The sequence below is a fragment of the Centroberyx affinis genome, unplaced genomic scaffold, assembly GCF_046629955.1.
Source record: "Centroberyx affinis isolate AG114_WGS23_722 - 3 ecotype Tasmania unplaced genomic scaffold, CSIRO-AGI_Caff_v1 ptg005992l_1, whole genome shotgun sequence".
Taxonomy (NCBI): Eukaryota; Metazoa; Chordata; class Actinopteri; order Beryciformes; family Berycidae; genus Centroberyx; species Centroberyx affinis.
Window position 1 is genome coordinate 34,238 of NW_027283047.1, and position 21,293 is coordinate 55,530.

General features: G+C 42.5%; 1 long non-coding RNA gene across 1 annotated transcript; it reads right to left on the minus strand.

Annotated features, from left to right (window-relative positions):
- Positions 1 to 10,586: 10,586 nt before the first annotated feature.
- On the minus strand, positions 10,587 to 14,273 carry LOC139668036 (uncharacterized). The gene is made up of 3 exons (XR_011696973.1): positions 14,196 to 14,273; positions 12,530 to 12,645; positions 10,587 to 11,107 (listed from the first exon to the last, which is right to left on the minus strand). It is a non-coding gene; the product is annotated as an uncharacterized lncRNA (long non-coding RNA).
- Between the last annotated feature and the right edge of the window lie 7,020 nt (positions 14,274 to 21,293).

Below are 21,293 nucleotides of genomic sequence, written 5' to 3' on the forward strand. Positions count from 1 at the left end.
TTATGGGCAACCTAGACAACTGGCATTGAAGGAGCTCAGGAACATCATGGATCTCCCTCCTATAAGAGTAGGTGATGGTCTTGATAACTTTGCCCTTCGTGTACAAGCACTTGTTGGTCTGCTTAGCACCATGGAAGATCAAGGACATGCAGAACTTCTCTGTGGCTCTCATGTGGATCACCTTCTTGAAAAGCTGCCCGCAGAACACTCCAGTCGCTTTAAACGGCATGTCTACAGGAACCAAGGTGTCATGAAGTGTGAGTTGATTATGTTCTCATCTTGGTTGCAAACTGAATCTCGGTGTCAACCCAGAAAAGAGATTTCCACCTCATTTTCCAATCAGCAAAGACACCCTCGTAAGTCCATACCTGCTCTGACGACAATTCTACATGGAGCAAACAAACCTAGTGAATCCACGCCAGCTTCAGATCTCTTTCCAAGGTCCAGAGCAACCTGTGCATACTGCAGCTTACTTGAACATCATATCAGCAAATGTCCTGAGTTCACTGATATGACAAAGGATCAAAAGGTAAACTGGATAAAGGAGAACAAACGTTGCTGGCGCTGCGCTCGGACTCATCAAGCCGCTAAGTGTGACCTGAAGAAATCCTGTGCTACCTGCAAAGGAAGACATTTACAAATACTGTGTGAGGTAAATCAAAGATACAACAATCTTGCTAGTTCTGCTGTGAGGACTTTATATCTTGACCAACCGAGTGACTGCAATGGTGTACTCCTGAAAGTTGTCAAAGTGCTTCTCCATAATGGGAAGCAAACCCTGGAAACATATGCTGTCCTTGATGATGGTTCTCAACGTACCATTCTTCTTCAGTCAGCTGCTCAGCATCTCCACCTGAATGGTAAAGCTGAGAAATTATCACTCAGAACTGTTCGCCAAGACGTTGAAACTTGTCATGGTTCATCTGTCAGTTTTCAGATCTCTCCTGTCGCATACCCTGAGAAGACTTTCACCATCAATCATGCCTTTACTGCAAGCCAGTTAGCACTTTCAGACCACATTTATCCTGTACTATCCCTTCAAAGAAAATACAAGCATCTACAAGGCATTCCATTACCGTCCATTAACAAAGCATCACCACTGCTGCTCATAGGCTCAGATCACACCCACCTTATCATTCCTATCGCTCCAGTCAGACTGGGCCCTTCTGGGTCATCTGCAGCTGTTAAAACCCGTCTAGGATGGACACTCCAAGGCCCCATCAGAGACTTCCAATCTCAGAATTCCTCAGTGCCTGTCCAGTGTCTGTTTACATCCTTCAGTTCCCCTGCAGATGAATTGCACTACCATGTTGAAAAACTTTGGAAACTCGACGCTCTACCTGTACGCAGTGAGAAAGCAGTCATCAGATCAAGGCAAGACCAACAAGCCATGGAGCTTCTTGAACAGGCCACAGAAAGAGTTCAAGTCAATGGTGTTAACCGCTATGCCACTCCCCTTCTTAGGCTAGCAAATTGTCCTCTCTTGAACATTCCTCAGTTTGCAGTGATGTCACGACTCCGTAACACTGAATCTCGATTATCCAAGGATCCAGACAGAGCCATCTCATACAGTAATCAGATTTCAAAACTGGAGCAGGCTGGTTATGTGGCCAAGCTGACCCCTGAAGAGGTTCACAGCACTGAAGAAGCTTGGTACATTTCTCATCATATGGTAACGCATAACAACAAAGATCGCATAGTGTTTGACTGCTCATTCACTTTCCAAGGACAATGCCTCAATAAGTACCTATTACCAGGATCAATCCTCGGGCCGTCACTCCTTGGCGTTCTGCTGCGCTTCAGGCAACATGCTGTAGCAATAAGTGGTGACATTAAAGGCATGTTTCACCAAATCTGTCTCCTGCCTCAAGACAGGCCCCTTCTTCGATTCCTATGGCGTGATATGAACAAAGATATTCCCCCTTCAGTGTACCAATGGCAGGTCCTTCCTTTCGGTACCACTTGTAGCCCCTGCTGTGCGATTTATGCCCTGCAAAAACATGTGAAGGACAACCAACCTGACGAAGATGTGCAGTATTCAGTAACCCAGTGCTTCTATGTTGACAATTGCTTGCAAAGCTTTCCCTCATCAGTGGCAGCTCAAACACTCCTTGACAAATTGAGAGCTACCCTTTCAGCAGGGGGCTTTGATCTCCATCAATGGGCAAGCAATGATCCCACTGTGATCGGTCATCTACCATCTGAAGCAAGGTCTGAAAGCAGTGAACTTTGGCTCTCTGAAGACCGGGCTGATCCCCAAGAGCGCACACTGGGACTGCTGTGGAACTGGAAACCTGACCTTTTCAGGTACAAATACAGAACCTTGGAAGCGCATACCATAACAATGCGTCACATCTACAGAGTCCTTGCTCATCTGTATGACCCATTAGGCTACCTCCTACCTTTCACAACTCGTGTGAAAATTTTGGTTCAACAACTTTGGAGAAAGGAACGAGAATGGGATGATCCTCTTCTTCCACATGACCTCCTAACAGCTTGGAAATCCTGGGAAGAAGAACTCCACTACCTTCCTCAAATCACCATCCCTCGCTGTTATACTTCCAAAAGGATGGATGCTCCCACCACAGTTCGAGACATCCATATCTTTTGTGATGCTTCTGAACACGCCTACGGTGCTGTTGCATACTTGATATTGGAAGATAACCAAGGCCAAGTAGAGCTGAGTTTCATACTAGCTCGTTCACGTGTCTCCCCAAAACGACAGTTATCAGTACCAAGATTGGAGCTATGTGCAGCACTAACCGGTGCACGCCTCTGTGACCTAATCAGAAACGAACTCACCCTGCCAATCAGAGACACTACACTTTGGACTGATTCTACAACTGTACTCCACTGGCTTCAAGCAGACTCTTGCCGCTTTAAAGTATTTGTAGGAGCAAGAGTATCAGAAATCCAAAACTTCACAAACAGTCAAGATTGGAGATATGTTGATTCAGCCAATAACCCCGCTGATGACGTTACAAGAGGCAAATCCTCGCCAGATATCCTCATCCCAAATAGATGGACCAATGGCCCACCATTCTTGCATGGACCTCCAGATACTTGGCCCAAACTTCAATCTGCTGAACCTGATGATGATCAAACAGAGTTGAAAAGGTCTTACTTCTGTGGTGTCATCAACGCCATTGCTAATGTTCCAAACACCAACAGTTTCAAGACTTACCAAGATCTTCTGGATGTCACTGCCCGATCTCTCTCCAATCTGACCAGGGGAAATCCTTCTGCAGCTGATTACCTGAAAGCAGAACAGGAAATCCTCCGACAAGCACAAATGGACAGCTTTGGTGAGGGCCTAGCTTGCCTCCAATCACATAAACCACTTCCACCACATAGTCGCTTACTCTGTTTATCCCCAGAGCTGTGCAATACTTCTGGACTCATTCATGTTGGAGGTCGATTGAGTCTTTCTGAGCCAGTGTGGTGCAATTTTTCAAAGCCATCAACTGGAATCTGAGTCAATCCATCCAATTGTACTTGATCCTACTCACAATGTGACAAAATTGATTATTCAGGATTATGATGAAAAATTGCACCACACTGGCTCAGAAAGACTCTTTGCTGAAATACGTCGGAAATTCTGGATCTTGAGAGGACGAGAGGCAGTACGCCGACATCAGCATAACTGTGTATCATGTCAAAAGTGGAGAGCGAAACCAATCATCCCAAAGATGGCTGATTTGCCTGCTGCTCATCTCAGGTTACTTAAACCTCCCTTCTACTCCACAGGCATAGACTGTTTTGGACCATACAATGTCAAGATTGGCCGCCGATCTGAGAAGAGGTGGGGTATAATATTCAAATGCCTCACAACACAATGTGTACATCTTGACCTCCTCAATAACATGGATACTGACTCTTTCCCCATGGCCCTTCAACGATTCACTTCTCAGAGAGGAACACCATTTGAGATCTTATGTGATCAAGAAACCAACTTCAAAGGAGGGAACAAAGAATTACAGGAAGCCTTCAACAACCTTTTGCCCACTCTCAAGTCAGTGCTGGCAACAAGGAAAATTCACTTTCGTTTCAATCCTCCACGCGCACCCCACTTCGGTGGTGTCTGGGAGCGGGAAATCCGCTCAGTAAAGAATGCTCTGAAGACAACCATTGGTGCACAAATGGTCACTGAAGAGGTTCTGAGAACAGTGTTGATTGAAATTGAAGGCATTCTTAATTCAAAACCACTTGGCTATGTATCTTCGGATATTGCAGATGTTGATCCAGTCACCCCCAACCTTCTCATCATGGGACGACATGATGCATCGCTCCCTCTAGTGTCTTACCCTGACTCCGATCTCCTCAGTCGACGACGTTGGCGCCATGCACAGATATTGTCTGATCATTTCGGGAAATATTTCACCACATCCTACCTACCATTACTTCAAACACGGCACAAATGGCAAAGGGACAAACCAGATCTGCAGTTAAACTCCATTGTGATGATTGTTGACTCCCAGCTACCGAGAGCCCTTTGGCCTGTAGGAAAAGTGACCCGCCTCCTACCCAGCAAAGATGGCCGCATCAGGACAGCTGAAGTTGTAGTCAAAGACAAGTCCTATGTCAGGCCTGTAGCTCATCTGATCCCACTTCCTGCCCTACCTGAAGACACCCTTTAATTATGGTTTGGTCTTTGATCATATTTCTCACTAGAAATTCGGGGGCGGCTGTAGTAAAGATCCCTATTTTCTTTCATTTTTTTCACTTCCTTTCCTCACCTACCTCACTTCCTTTCCTCTCCTTTCCTCATCATTAATTGGCTCCTGTTTCACCCTTTGTCACCCCTCATTTACCTGATTGAGTTCACCTGATCACTCCTTATTTGAAGACTGCACTCCCTCTCACTCACTCTCTCACCTTCGCATGGGGCGGCAGTTCTGATTCAAGCCCATGTGTGTTTTTCTTCCTTTCATGCTCATAAATGCAATTCTTTGATTTGGAGAAATTAAACCTTTGTTCAGAGGATTGAAGTTTCCTGGCTTATTTCCATGCATTCTGATCCGATGCCCATGATGATAGTCAACTTTTCATTCTGAACCTCCTACTTTACACCAGGGTTAGCCTGACAGCTAGAAAAAAGCTTGCAGTTTCATGAATACTATTGCATTACTAATACTACTATTAATAGTAGTAGTTGAAGCAGAGGTCTGACCAAGTCAACTTTGCTTGAGTCCCAAGTCAGTGTCAAGTCTTGAGCCGCAAGTCTCAAGTCAAGTCCCAAGTCTAAATGTAGATTACCAAGTCAAGTCCAAGTCAAGTCCATGTTATTGTCAAGTCTAAATGTAGAACAGCAAGTCAAGTCAGAACAAACTAACTAAATATCTAGGACTTTTCAATGCAATATGGTTTTAATAGGATAAAAACTTGGTATGAGCATCATGAGTTTGATTTCTATAATCAGTTTCAACTTCAATAAATTCAATCATTCCATACAAATTCAGAAAACAGAATTTAAATTCAGTCGTCTGCTGGAACAAATCTCATCACTTTCAATCGAAGTCATTTACACAAACACAAGATCTCAAGTCAAGACTTTAGAAACCTTTTCAAGTCATCAAAGTACAAATTCAAGTCCCAAGTCACCAGACCCCAAATTAAAACCACCTCTGTGTATTAGTATTAACAACCGTAATACTACTACTGCTACTACTACTAATAATAATAATCATTTAGTAGTATTAGGTTCTTGTTGTTATAAAGTATATTACATTTATCCAGCCAAGTAGTCAGGGTATCAACCCTGACGAAGACAGTGTTACTATCAGAACGTTATTTTAATGTTGTAAGACAATAAAGAATTCTGCATTGGAGCTATGGGAGTACAGTAGGGTTGAACAATATTGAGAAAAAATCTAGATGCTGGCTCCAAAAAGACTCCAAACTGCCCACCTCCATGCAAGTCAATGGAACCACAACCCAACTTCTCACTCAAAAGTCAATACATTTTTGGACAAGAGGTTATGGTCTCAGCAGCTAATTTCACTTCTGCTATATGGCTGTATGGCACCATTGTCATGGTCCCAGCCTAGCCCTTGTGTTTTCCTTGTGTTTCCCTTTCCCTGTGTTCCCAGTGCTCCCCTGTCTGTCTCTCTCTCAGGCTGCGGTCGAATAGTCTTTTTTGGTTAGGAAGGTTCTTAACTGAGTGAAATGACCCGGAAGTATCTAAGTGGCAGCCATGATAAGAGCTGTTTGAATTCTCTAAATGCTAAGGAAAGGTGCTTCAATGCTTCCTTACTTAGCTCCTTTAGCATAGGATACACTGGACCATCCTTTACAAAAGGAAAGGAGATAATGCCGCCCCATAATTCCTTGCGGCAGCAACATTCAGCGCAAGGGACGCAGATCATCATGCAAGTTACCGTTGCTTATTAAGCATTTTCCATCTTATGCCATATATTGCTAATATGCTTATATGTTTTGAACTTTCAACAATATGTTAAACCCATAGGCAAACTATGAACGTTACACTGCTGTTGTAAAATGATCAAAGTGAAGTTAACGTTGTAGCGTAACCTATGCTCAGTTTGCATTAGTTCTTTCTTTATTCTGAGCGTTGTTGTATTGCCAGCATTTAGGAATATCATTCATTAATTTTACTTCAGTCACAGATGCTGAAACCCTTGCCTTAATAAAGGCCTGTATCAGCCATAACAACTTCAAAGCACAATCAAGTCAACATTTCAAGGTGTTTACTGAGTTGTGTGGTGGTTCTTAAGCTATCATATGCATAGACTTATAATCAGATCATAATCAGCATATTAACCATAACACAGAAGTCTGTCTTTCAAGAAAAAGGGATATGAGACGTTTTTAGCCAGATGATGTTTTTAATTCAACATGTTTGAAACTTACGAATGATGATATGTACAGTAGTAGATTTGTAGGCCTAACATGTTATGCCTATCTTGCATGAATTTAACAATTATTTTCACACAATCATACTAATTGGGATTCATGTCGATAAATATGAGTGGACAGGAGGGTGAGCGTGAGCAACCATTCTCAATGGGACAACCATTTCGTTTCACTTTTGTGACTGGTAGCCTATATTCCTTTTTTATTTCAATTCCAACCTTGGTGATGAAGCAATATTTTTCACCGGGTCGTCCACGTTTATACAGCCTGCATGAAACGACACGGTAAGAACACACGGGGCCAAGTATCTAAGATGCACTTTTAGTCGTCCATCTTCGAAACATTGTAGTTTCCCCACGGCAGATCCACGTAATTAACAACCACCGTCGCATAATTACGTAGCCTAGTGTAAGTGTAGTCGGATTCTCTTTGCACCGCGGTTGTCTTTTCCTAAGTCCTTATGAATTCTCCTTCACGTCTTTCCTTGACCTCATGACGTTTTCCAACGAGGTCAAGGAAAAGTGGTTAGGAATAGGAGTTAGGATGTATTTTTTTGACTATTCGACCGCAGCCTCTGTCTTGTTTGTGTTTGGGCGTGGTCTCCCCTCGTTCTCCTGGCTCTCAGCTCGTCCTACACACCTGCCTGCAATCAGCTCGTCTCCAGTCTGCTCACCTGCTTCCCATCATCTCATCAGCCCACGGTATATCATCCCCGGCTCGCTATCCGCTCACCGCCAGATTGTTCCGCCTTGTTCGTGGTAGCTACTCTCTCGGCCCCTCAGTATCTTGTTTACCTGAGGTTAACCCTGTGTTTCCTCGTGCCTGTTTCCTAACAGTGTTTTCCCTGTGTCCAGGATTCCTCGTGCCCTCTCCTCTGTGTTACCTCGCATGCCCACGCCTTTCCAGCCAGCCTGTCTGCTCATCTGTTCGTCCGCCTGCCAGTCAGCTCGGCCTGGATCACCCACATCACTCCGCCTCCCTGGCTCCAGTAATAAACCCTTTTTTCCATCTCCATCTACATTTGACCCTGTCTGCATTTGGGTCCTAGAAACAAACCGTAACAGCCATATGGACACATACAGTATATGGCTGTATGTATGATTTTCAAAACAATCGCGTCATTAACGGGATATAACCGTTATAAAACGGGGTTGTTTACCGAGTGATTGACAGGTCGCCTGTCCAGTCATCGACAGGTCTCTGATTACGGGCCAATAGCAGGCGGAGCTGCGGCTCTGTGGACCCTCAGCTTCGCTCTGGCTGCGCTGGCTCCAAAAAACCTAATCTTCTGGCTTCAAAACGGCCCTTCAGAAACCTGTGGGTGACGTCACTCACTCACTAGATCCATCTTTTTTTACAGTCTATGGTTTCAACTCATCTCCAAGATGTATGTATATGGCATATACCATGGTATTGTACGGGTTAGGGTTAACTGTTATGATACTACTGTTTTGGGCTGGTCTCTCTGCAAATAGATTTTTAATCTCTCTGGTAAAGAAAGGCTAAATTAAAGCAATATAAAATAAGTTTTACTGTTGGGCAATGGTTGGTGTCATTTCAGCTGCCAGCCTACAGAATCCAAATGGTGTAGTCAAAAGGATAAAAGCACCGTTATCCAGGGGTTCACAGATGATTGACAGACAGACCAAGTTGGATGCTGAGCCAAGCTTTAATCAAACGGGACAGAACATTAAAGGATTTGGTAATGCTTTACATCAGTCAAATACATTTATGAAGCACTTTTAATAAAATAGCTTTAAAATAATGCTTTAAAGAGTACATGAATGCAGTAAATACTGAGGGTAATTTACTTTACATCTCCATTTTTTCCATTATTACAGTTTAATGAGGTAAATACAGAATGTAACTATTTGAATTTTTAAATGGTCAGCTAGATGGATTAGGGGTTTAACTCCCTGTGTCGCTCAGTGGGTACCAAGGCACAACGCTGCCAGGGTTAGAGTTGCATTCCCAATGGTTGCTCTGCGGTAAACTGGGTGTAACACAGGATTTAAAACAAGGATACCAAGGAAACAATTTGCAGATTAAAGAGACATTTATCAAGCCAAATGGCCCATGTTTTGCAGCCAGCACAAGGAGGGTATTGATATCTAAGCGCTAATTATGGGAAATTGATTAGGGTGAGAGGACTCTCTACTCACTAACCAATAACACTAGTACCACAGTGTTCAAATATTTTTCAAAAATCATTACATAACACATATACTGTTTTGATACTGTGGTTGTGAGGTAGCTAGCCAACTAAAGGAAGTTACTCAAATCTGTTTTTTTTTATGTTCATCAGAAGATGGCTAACTAGCTAAGGGCTGAGAGGTGCACGAGAGGTAAATGGCCTTGGGCTCTTTTTTTTTTTTAACCTGGGAATATGACCCGACCCCAGTTGATGTATTCACACCAATCATTTTAGGATCAGCAGGTGAGAACAATGCCATTCGAACTTGGGTGGCACCAAATAATCACACTCAGGTGCCTGAAAATGTGAGTCTCAGTCCTCTTAAGAGCAAATGTAATCCAACAACAGGAAACGACCATACACGGTCATAGTGAACCTAAACAAACCAACAAAGTAAACTTTTCTACTATGGGCAAAGAAAACAAAAGTAAGTGTGAACACACCCTTAATGGCTGTGTCATTGTGCAATAGCAAGGGTCATCAATATCTGAAGGGAGTCATTAAATAAAAAACAACAAAACTTGAGAGATCAGCTTGCAATGTGAATTGCAAAAGTGCATTTTTAAGCAGAAGTCTTTTTTTTGTCTCCGTCGGGATGAGCTGCACGGGGTTGCTGTGGATTTGGGCCCAGGTTCTAATAAATCTATTTGACCTGAACCACAGCAGTCTCCAGAACCCCTCTAACTTCTGCCGCCCCTTCACCCGATTCCGAGCCAGAACTGACCCCCGTGCCTGTCCCTGACCCCAACCCCGACCCCACGGCCACCCCCGACTCCTATGCTGACCCCAGCCCCGTGCCTGTCCACGACCCCAACATCGACCCCTTGCCTGGCGTTGACCCCGACGTTGACCCCAGCCCCGTGTCTGTCCCTGACCCCAATCCCGACCCCACGGCCGCCCCCGACTCCTACGTTGACCCCAGCCCCGTGCCTGTCCACGACCCCAACATCGACCCCTTGCCTGGCGTTGACCCCGACGTTGACCGCAGCCCCGTACCTGTCCCTGACCCCAACCCCGACCCCACGGCCGCCCCCGACTCCTACTCTGACCCCACCCCCGTACCTGTCCCTGACCCCAACATCGACCCCTTGCCTGGCGTTGACCCCGACTTTGACCGCAGCCCCGTACCTGTCCCTGACCCCAACCCCGACCCCACGGCCGCCCCCGACTCCTACGCTGACCCCACCCCCGTACCTGTCCCTGACCCCAACATCGACCCCTTGCCTGGCGTTGACCCCGACGTTGACCGCAGCCCCGTACCTGTCCCTGACCCCAACCCCGACCCCACGGCCACCCCCGACTCCTACGCTGACCGCAGCCCCGTACCTGTCCCTGACCCCAAACCCGACCCTACGGCCGCCCCCGACTCCTACGTTGACCGCAGCCCCCTGCCTGTCCCTCACCCCAACCCCGACCCCATGCTCGCCCCCGACTCCTACGTTGACCCCAGTCTCGTGCCTGTCCATGACCCCAACATTGACCCCACCCTGACCCTGACCCTGACCCAGCCACTGCCATGGATCAATTTGCAAGCAGGCAACTTTTCCTTTTTGAGCAGGTATAAATGAAGTGGAGGGCGGTTTGTGTCTGGGACCAGGTTGTGAACTGTCCCTAACTTGTCCACTGGTGGAACAGCTGTTGGAATGGATACTTTTTTGTAGTTTTTTATAAAACACAAAGGCATACACATGCCATTTCTGAATGATGTTCATCCTTGATAAGATAGTGTCAGGATGTTTTTCATTGGTACATTTTGCATCACATGGTGGGACATAAGAGTAGAAGAGCAGGAAATTACGATCAGGTTTATTGAGCAAGTTTCTGAGGTTGTCCAGAACGCGCGACTCTGCGTGTCTGTGGTCAGTGCCCACTCCGGCTGCCACCATCCAGGTACCAGTGTACACTTCACCTTTTGAAATCTTATCAACCACACTGGTACTTTTGTCGTCGTGAAAGACTCGCTGCAGCCCAGCTTTAAAGCCCTGGGTCTGGTTCAGTGGGATGTTTACAGCCAGACTGAACTCGCCTCTTGTTTTGTACCTGCCACAGGAAACAAATATAAAATATTACGATGGTATCTTGGATCATTTGATAAAGAGAGGAAGGATAGATAGATAGATAGAAAGTTGGATAGATGGAAGGATAGATAGATATGAACATGGATGATAGATGGGAAAGGAAGACGGATTGGTGAATGGAGAATCTCCAACATATAGAATCAAGATCCAAAACCAAAAGGTTAGTCACCTTAACCTATCATCTGATGCCCCAACAAAGACTAACTTTAGTGCCCTGTCGCAATACGTATACTTTTAATTATATGAATAAAATATATAATTCACAATGAAAGAACAACAAAAGAAGACATTTCAAGGCTGTCTTCTCTGTATTGGTGTCACAGCGCTGCTCTAATGGTGTATTTTTTTGGAGAACACTCAATTCAAAGGGATGTGTAATTTTCAACACACCTGTGACTGCAATTTAAAACGTTTCAACTTTCAGTATATTTTTAAGATATTGTTATCAACATCTGATGAAACAATGTGTTATTAACAAAAGTGAAAGAAAGAAACAAAAAAATAAAAGTTCTCTTCTTGACTATTTTATTTTATTCAAGCTTTATTTAACCAGGTCATCCCACTGAGATAAAAAAAAATCTTTCTTTCCAGAGAGACCTGGCCAAGAAAACTGCGTTATGACAAACATAAAACATGAAATTTCTACTAGTCTAGGTTCTACTAATAGTTTTAAAAATTGACTTAAAATGCAGGAGAAACATACATTAACTGTTCAGATTTGTGTAACAGCAGCAAAACATGTACATATATACATCACAAAAATGAAAAAAATATTGGCGTGGTGGAAATTTTTCTTTCCACCATTACCAGCAAATAGGATTTTCTACTGAACTAAGAATGATAGAATTGAAAAATATGTCTTCTCTTAATTTTTGATGGAAGGAATTCAATAATAATAATCAGTAATAGCGTATGTACGTTGCATTTCTGGGCCCATGTTGTTGTTTGGTGGTGTATTTTTCTTATTTCCGTGGATAATTGGCCAAACGCATATGATATTTCCAGCAGCTACAATGGGGTTTGATAGCAGAAAATGTTTCAGCTATTTAAATATAAATGATAAACGTCAGGTTTTGGTGTCAGTGCCTCAGAATCAAAGAGCGAGGGCTTCTTTCTAGAGCCGCCATTTTGCACCGAGAGACGTTCAACAATCATACAGGGAGAGAGACCAATTTTTCCACCCACAGGAGCAGGAGATAGACCAGAATGCAATGCAGCCAGGAGTCGTGTTTTGAGTAAGGTGTGCAGCCAAGACTAAAGACACGCCCCAAATCACTTGCCTCTGCTGAGCTTTATTTCCAGAATTTACAGGCAAAATGCGATCAAAATGACAAAAAGCAATAAGCCATATCTTGTAGAGAATGTAGAGAGGAAGTTGACTCACTTTTTCAAGATGCGAGCTACAATTCTCTGAAGCTTGTTCAGGTCCATAGCATCCACACTGTTTCCATCAGACAGGAAGAATGCCAGCACCACAACCGTCCAGCACACTGCAGCCATCTACACACAAGTCTGGTTTATTAATAGAGTGCTTTTAACAAACAGCACAGTCACAAAGTTGATAAAAACAAGGATAATAAAAATAAGAACAAGACCAAGTACATCACTAACTCAAAGTGTAAATTCCAAAGAAATAGGTCATATTCAATAAATGCAGCAGCAGATGTTGACTGCGTCTTCTGTCTTCCTGGTGGGGGGAGGGTCTAACTGAGCATGTGCAGTATAAGTGTCATCGCTCTAGCATGTTTCTGATTGGAGGAATAAGACTTGTTGAACCACAGATAAAAAAAGTTGTCCAGTCCTGCTTCCTTCAACTGAGAACCATCTCCAGAATCAAACCAATGTTTTCACACAGCGACCTGGAAAAAGTAATTCACGCCCTGATCTTCTCACGACTCGACTACTGTAACTCGTCCTCCTTTCCTTTCTGGCATCAACCAAAAGTCACTCTCTCTCTCTCTCTCTCTCGCCTCCAACTAGTTCAGAAGGCAGCAGCTCGGCTTCTTACTGGTTCTAACAGACGACATCACATCACCCCAATCCTGGCTGCTCTCCATTGGCTCCCTGTTCGGTTTAGAATTGATTTTAAGATTTTACTGATCACTTTTAAATCACTTTTGGGTCTGGCTTAAATCCTCAGGCGGGCCCTTCTGTCCGTTCCAAAAGGCTTAAAAATAAAGGTGACCACGCTTTTTCCATCAGGGTTTTCCCCTCGGCTCTGAACGACCTGCCTGAGGAGAGAAGGCTAGCAGAATCAGTGACTTCTTTTAAATCACTTCTTAAAACCCATTTTTATAGACTTGCTTTTATGCTTTTATGATAAAAAATACATATTTTTATTGTCTTTTTATCATCTCTTTATTATCTTTTTGTCGTCTTTTTATTCTTTTTCTATCTTAATTTTATCTTACTTTTATTTTAACCGTACTGTTTTCATCTTACGATTATCCCACTATTTACTTGAATTTGAATGTTGCTCTTTTCCACCTCTGTCGTCCTATCTGAATTTAATCCCTGTTTATTATTGTTTCATTGCTTTTTAAGTGTGGAGTTACGTTTTTGTTTTTTTTCCTAGTTCTGTGTTTTTTATTTAGGCAGGGGTTGGATGTGGGAGGTGGGCTGACGTGTGCTGTATTATCTGTTTGTTTTTTTGTCATGATCTCTGTTGTTGAAACTAAAATGGCAATAAATATATTTGTTAAAAGTATAGAGTTACTCTTTAAGAAATTAGTTTTACCAACAAAGTGAGGGAAAATTAAGATGCATTTAAACTAGTTAAAATATATGTTGGGTAAATAATATAAGTCAGGTCATATTAAAGCCACGCCCTAGCTGCTTTCTCACTAACATCTTTGGATTCATCATGACGCCTGACGTTAAAACTAATAATTTACAAGCAGACTTAATTTTTCATTATTTCTATTAAATTCTATGGAGTGATAATTTGCACCTTTATTGGCCGTGCCTTCTGAAAATGGCTATATCAGCAGTACTAAATCCAGTGTCTGGGTCTCCTGGTAAACAAATGTAGCCAACTGAAGGTCATTTACCTGCTTTGGAGGTAAAAGATCAGCCCGTCTGCAGTTGTTTTCTTCTGTGTGTTAGGAGGCAAGGTGCTGTCGGAGAAATGGAGTCAGAAGGAAGGCGGGACATTTTTATAGAGGAGAGGGAGAGCTTGGCCAAACCCCTGGAGTGGCAACATGCCCTTGTCTGAACATGTCTTTCAAAAATGAGGAAGAAGGAACGTGAGAAGAGAAAGACGTTGTCACTGCAGAGTGAGTAAGGAAGTTAAGACGGTTTTCACACTGGCAAATTTATTTGTAGAGCACATTTCAGAATCAGAATCAGAATCAGAATAAAGTTTATTGCCAAGTAAGTTTTCACAGTACAAGGAATTTGCTTTGGCATGGAGGTGCATACAATAACATAAAAATAATAAAATAAAATAAAATAAAAATAATAATAATACAATTAAAAATGTAATAAAAAATATAATAAGAAATAAGAAATAAAAATATGTACAAATATATATGTGCAATATAACAATATAATCCAAGTGAATGAAATGTACAGTTTGTACAGGTATGTGCAAATTTTTTTCCAAGAATGTGCAAAGGTATGGGGGGGGTGATAAGGGACTGTGTCAGTGGGGGTCCCGGGCCTTGTTGATGAGGCCAGCTGCAGACGGGAAGAAACTGTTCTTGTGGCGTGAGGTTTTGGTCCTGATGGACCGCAGCCTCCTACCAGAGGGGAGTGTTTCAAATAGTTTGTGTCCAGGGTGAGAGGGGTCGGCCACAATCTTTCTTGCTCGCCTCAGGGTCCTGGAGGCGTACAGGTCCTGGAGGGAAGGCAGATTGCAGCCAATCACCTTCTCAGCAAAGCGAATGATACGCTGCAGTCTGCCCTTGTCCTTGGCAGTGGCAGCAGCGTACCAGATGGTGATGGAGGAGGTGAGGATGGACTCAATGATGGAGGTGTAGAAGTGCACCATCATCGTCTTCGGCAGGTTGAACTTCCTCAGCTGCCGCAGGAAGTACATCCTCTGCTGCGCTTTTTTGGTGAGGGAGCTGATGTTCAGCTCCCACTTGAGGTCCTGGGTGATGATGGAGCCCAGGAAGCGGAAGGACTCCACAGTGTCGACTGGGGAGTCTCTCAGGGTGACGGCGGTGAGTGGGGCTGGGTTCTTCCTGTAGTCCACAACCATCTCCACTGTCTTCACAGCGTTGAGCTCCAGGTTGTTCAGTGCGCACCAGGACACCAGGCGGTCGATCTCCTGCCTGTAGGCTGACTCATCCCCACCAGAGATGAGCCCAATGAGGGTGGTGTCGTCCGCGAACTTCAGGAGCTTGACAGACTGGTGACTAGAGGTGCAGCTGTTGGTGTACAGGGAGAAGAGTAGAGGGGAAAGAACGCAGCCTTGAGGGGGAACCGGTGCTGATGATCCGGGAGTCAGAGACATGTTTTCCCAGCTTCACGTACATACAGAAAGCAACACAATGTGCTTCAAAAGGCCAAGAGCAATACATGTATAATAAAATAAAATACGAACATACATATCATCATACATAAAAACATACAAACATACGCATGCACACATGCGGAAGACATAGATAATTTAAAGTAATAATGTAAAGTAACTAAGTACATTTACTCAAGTACTGTGCTTAAGTACAATTTTGAGGTACTTGTACTTTACTTGAGTTTTTCCATTTTATGCTACTTTGTACTTATACTCCACTACATTTTAGAGGGAAATATTGTACTTTTTACTCCATTACATTTATTTCGCAGCTATAGTTACTAGTTACTTTTCAGATCAATATTTCATATTTAAAACATTTGATCATCTTTATAAAATAACTATAAAATAGCATTGTTATAGATTAGACTACCCAAAAGTATAGCTAAATTGTTAAGATTAGCTTCACGTTGACAACTTTAAAATGCTGCTTACATGTACATGTATGTCAATAAATCAGTATTAATATTCCAATAATTTATGAAAAATATAACTCTCTAAATGGGGACAGTTTGCATAATGAATATGTTTACTTTGATACTCTAAGTACATTTTGCTGCCAATATTTATGTACTTTTACTTAAGTAAGATTTTGAATGCAGGACTTTTACTTGTAATGGAGTATCTTTACATTGTTGTATTGCTACTTTTACTGAAGTAAAAGATCTCAGTACTTCTTCCACCACTGCATATAAATTCAGGTAAAACAGGAGCAGGCATTTACTCTAAAACACAACATTGGTGTGTTAAGTCAAAAGACAGAGTTAAAAACAACAGTAAAAAGAAATGTTTTAAGTCCACTTTTAAAAGAACTAAGTGTTGGGCCAGAGCCTTGTAGACAAGTAGGAGGATTTTAAAATCAATTCTAACACTTACTGGAAGCCAATGCAAGGATTTAAGAACAGGTCTAATGTGTGTGTTTTTCTTGGTCCTGGTTAAAATTCGTGCCGCAGCATTCTGTATAAGCTGTAGTCGCTGTAGTGTAAGGTGAAAGCTTTTTTCCTCGGTTGTGGACCAAGGAACCGCAGCTGAGTTCACCTGTACGAGGCTAGTCTGAGTCTGAAGGGAAAAACAAAAATTTGAACTACTGTTTCCTTGCGTGATTTTTAAAGTCCAACAATGCTGGTTTGTACAGAAAGTCGGTCTAGGAAAAAAAAACAAAATCCAAAACAGTCGTCATTTGACCACATTTGGCCTTCCTAGTGTCATTTTTGTGCTTAATGATTTTGTAAGAGTGTCATTTTTCCAGTGGTGGAGATCTCACTTTGAAACCAAACACTTCAAATGTTTTATGTTACTGCAAGTGAAGCAACAAACAGGCTGATATCTACTGCCAGTGGCGATTTTACCGGGGGTGCAAGGGGTACAATTGCACCCCCTAGTGGTCAGATGAAAACATTGAAATTTCTACATCTAAACTATTTTAAAAAATCAAATTAAAAAACTTTTTTTTTTTTATTCCGTTCTTATCTATATTTCATTGTATTCAACATTATTTAATGCAAATTTCTCGATCGTGTATCTGGATAAAGTAAACCTGCACAATGACCTCTCAACTCTTCAACACGTGACCCACGCTACGTACAACAACCACAACACAACAACGGTCATCTTCCGTTTGGTTTGTCTTGCGTTAGCTAGGCTAGTTCAAGAATGTCAAAAAGGGGAAACAAAACAATTGATCAGTTTTTCTCTAAGAAAAACAAGACGGACACAAATGAAAATGACTGCATCAACACCGAGGTTATGTGCTGAGGTTGGTGTGATATGCTGCTCATCACGTGCAATGCGTTGCTGGCATTTGCGATGCGAAGGTTGATATTGGCTTGGCCTGTCAGCTGTGGGATATTATTATGTGCTTAGGCCTATATGACTGTTGTGATGATATGCTGTGTTGGCGCTGATTTTGTGGTTTTGTTTGGTGATGCAGAGTTGTTGTGAGATTGTGGTGTCATATCCTGCTATAGCATTTCCAAAGCTCAATATACAGGCATTGATGTCATGTAGCCTAGTTATGACCAGGTTATGAATAATTGGTCTCTCTTAACCTTGCACCCCCTGGTGGCAAAGCCTAGAATCGCCTATGTCTACTGCCTGTTCTCAGAGACAGAGCAGCTCACCTTCTGCACATCTGCAGCATGAAGCATGTGAGGCACACAAGTGTTAAGTGTCGCTCACTGTTTTTGGTAGTGACACCAAATAAACAAAATCATTACAAAGAATATGAGGCGCACGTAAGTGATAACGTACGTCACGATGATGACGAATGTTTTACGCAAACGAACCGCAGTTCGTTCGGCAGAATTGTAACACGGTGTGAAACCAGACCAGTGATGCTGTGGGGTGTGAAAACGTCCTGAAAGGAGCTGGCAGCAGGCCTTCATTTGTCCATGTCTTTCTCATTAAAGGAATACCCAAAAATGAAAATTCAGTCATTATCTACTCACCTCCATTGTAGTAGAAAATCAGGTAAAGTCTGTTAGTCCGTACAATAGTCCAGATCTTGCCAGCAGAAGTACGTTGCAGCGTTCTCCAAAACAACTGAAGATGCTGAGTCTTGTCTTCAGTCTTCAAAAAATAATGGAAAATAACCATAAAATGGCTCCATCCAGCTCGTCCAGCATAATCCAAGTCTCTTGAAGCCAAAAGATCCCAAAGTGACATGAAAAGACCGACATTTACACCATTATTTAGCTGAAATGGCCACTCTACCTGTTGTTTTCAAAGTACATCATGTTTGTGCGCAGCCCGGCCTCGATAGGTAAGACTAGCTCCAATTACCAGAAACAAGACTTCCAGTTTTAAGCCAGTTACTTTGTATTTAATCGTCAAATTCAATGTGAGCTCCCATATTAATGTTTGATGTCATAATAATAATGAAATATGCCATAATATGTGCCATTTTAACTATAAAAGCTGCATGTATTACACTGTGCAGAATACATACAGAACAGAGACTAAGGTGGACATCAAACATTAATATGGGTGCCCCGGTCTCCCCTAATTTAATCTGAAGTCCCACAATGCACTTTTCTCACACTAAGAGTTTAATAAGTCATAACATTTGTCGGGGTGATCAGTGAGCACATATCAATTTCAGGAACAGTTTGCACACACATTATAATCATACATTTGCATTCACTGATAATAATAGCATTACGTTATTAAACATTTATGAGCCTGTGTTTTCCTTACCTTGATCTGCTGTTACATGTTAAGCTGCTACAGCAGGTCTGTTGGTTGTGTTGCACCTATCTACATTTTATCTATGTGTAAGTGAGCATAATTATGTAGTTTTGCTAATTTTTCCATAAACAAGTCAAGGTGTACCATGAGGATCATTAATTAAGCAATTAATGATTGCTTAATTAATGATCCTCGGCCTGCGGCCTCGTGCCTACGACTGAATCACAGCCGTGCTGATATACAGTACAACACAACCTCGAGTGTGATATTGCTTTTATACAATAGTTGTACAAAGCTATTTATCAAGTAATGGTAATTTGAGACAACAGATGATTTTCGTCTGTTATTTGTCACCGCCAACAAAAACAGTTTGCCAAGCAACAGGTAAACTGTTTCTCAACTGCAGGCTAGCTGCTACTTTGAGGTTAGCACAGACGAACTCAGCTACTTTCTTCCCAATCCTCCTCTGACGACTGTTCATAATTAAGGTCAGTCTCCATATCGCTGTAACTACTAGGTGCGAATGAAGTTAGAGTTTTGTGTAGCTGCGTATTGGGAATATCTGGTAAGCATTTGTTTGTTGCACAACACTGTATTGTCTGCTAGAAGTGCTAACCAGCTAGTTAGCTTATTATTTCTCTCACAAGAAGCTCAAGGCAGCTTTCTCCACACAAACAAACTATGTGTGAACGCAGCCTGAGTCGCCAACATTTTCATTTTACAGCTTTATTTGACATGCAAATGTGGAGCTTGGGCTTATCTTGTCTGTATTGCCACATGCTACACATACTTGTATTTAGTATCAGATTTTAGCTCTCTTCCTATTCGATTCCATTTCCATTCTAAAAAATGTTAAATTAATGGGACAATTGATGTTTTGTTACTGTTGTTACTGATGTTTTACTACTTCCAGTACTACTGTTACAACTACTGCTGCCATTACAGTATTAGTTCTGCTGCTGCTGTTACTAGTACAGCACTACTGCTACTTCTACTACTCTGTCAACCATTTCAACAAATTGCTGAAGCTTCAAATAATGAAATACTGAAAACACTTGAAGCCTTTTCTAATGGGGTTGGTCCGCAGACAGTCGACCACTGAGCCCTCTACATCGCAACATCATGATTTAAAGGGTTGAACTTTCTGTCCGTCAAAACAGACGGAAAACAGACAGAGACGGACGTGTCATCAGCGTTGCCCGGACAACAGACAGCTCTCATTGAAAATGAATTGAAATGAACACAGACGGACAGACACAACGGACTACTCTCCCGTTCTGTCCTAGGAACCCAAATTTCAAAAAGGTAGGAGTTGGACTACGCCTACCAAACATGAAGCAACGTGTTGCAGTTATGCAGTTACATCACCATGACTAGTATTTAAAATATGTTTTTATAATCAGATGATCTGCTTAATGAGGTTGCTTAAGCATAGGCTATAGGGAGGAAAAGTAAGGAAAGACCGGGTGAGTAGGTGAGGATGGGTTGTGGGCTCAAATGTGCAAAAAATAGAAATAGTAATTAATATCCAACATAGGCTACATAAAAAGTATAAAAGAAAGTATATATATAAAAATTTTAGTTCCAGAGCAGCTCACATGAGAGCCTTGTCCGTTTCATTACGGACATATGGAAGAACATCATTTCTTGTTTGTCTTTGTCTGGTTTTGTCCAATTGCATTCAGCTATTTTGACATTGTCTCATTTTGAATTTCTCCAGATGGAACTGCTGAGGATGACGATGCACTTCCTGTCCCAGAAGTGATGCAATGCTTGACTGGACAGTCACACAGCCACCTACTTCTTTCAGAGAGAGAAACTTTTAAGATCACTGTCCACTTCAACCACACGTGTGGAACGGATGCCAAACCACACCATTTGTTATCCACTTGTTAGTGTAGTGGAAAATTATATCATGTGCTTATAATTTTGATAGGTACTTTCCTAAGTTGATTTTGGCTTATCAAACCTATCTCTGTGACCGGGACATGACCCTAGCCAAAAGGGAAAGTTCTGCTATCATACTTAGACTTCTGTTATCATATTCAAGACATCTGCTATCATACTCAGACTTCTGCTATTGTTCAGACAGAACAGACAACAGAAGATGCTATTTAAAGGGAACTTCATCCTTTGTCTGTATCAGTCTACAAGAGTTCTTTTGTGCTCTGTAACTGGTCCTTTCTGCGCAGAAAGCTTAATAAAGAATAACCAAGAGAGTTGTTCGAATTTGCCTTCAGAATTTCCATCACAAACTTGGTGTCAGAAGTGGGATCGCTCGACTGAGGACGTCTGGACTCGGTGTTGAACGGTGACCGCGCGTCCTGTGGGACAGCCCCCAGCCTCAACCTCCCCGCAGAGGGTGAGACGGAGGACCTAAAACCCGAGTCCGGGCTAACTCAGCGCGGCGATCCGTCAAAAAGAAAAAAGACAGGTGAGGAAT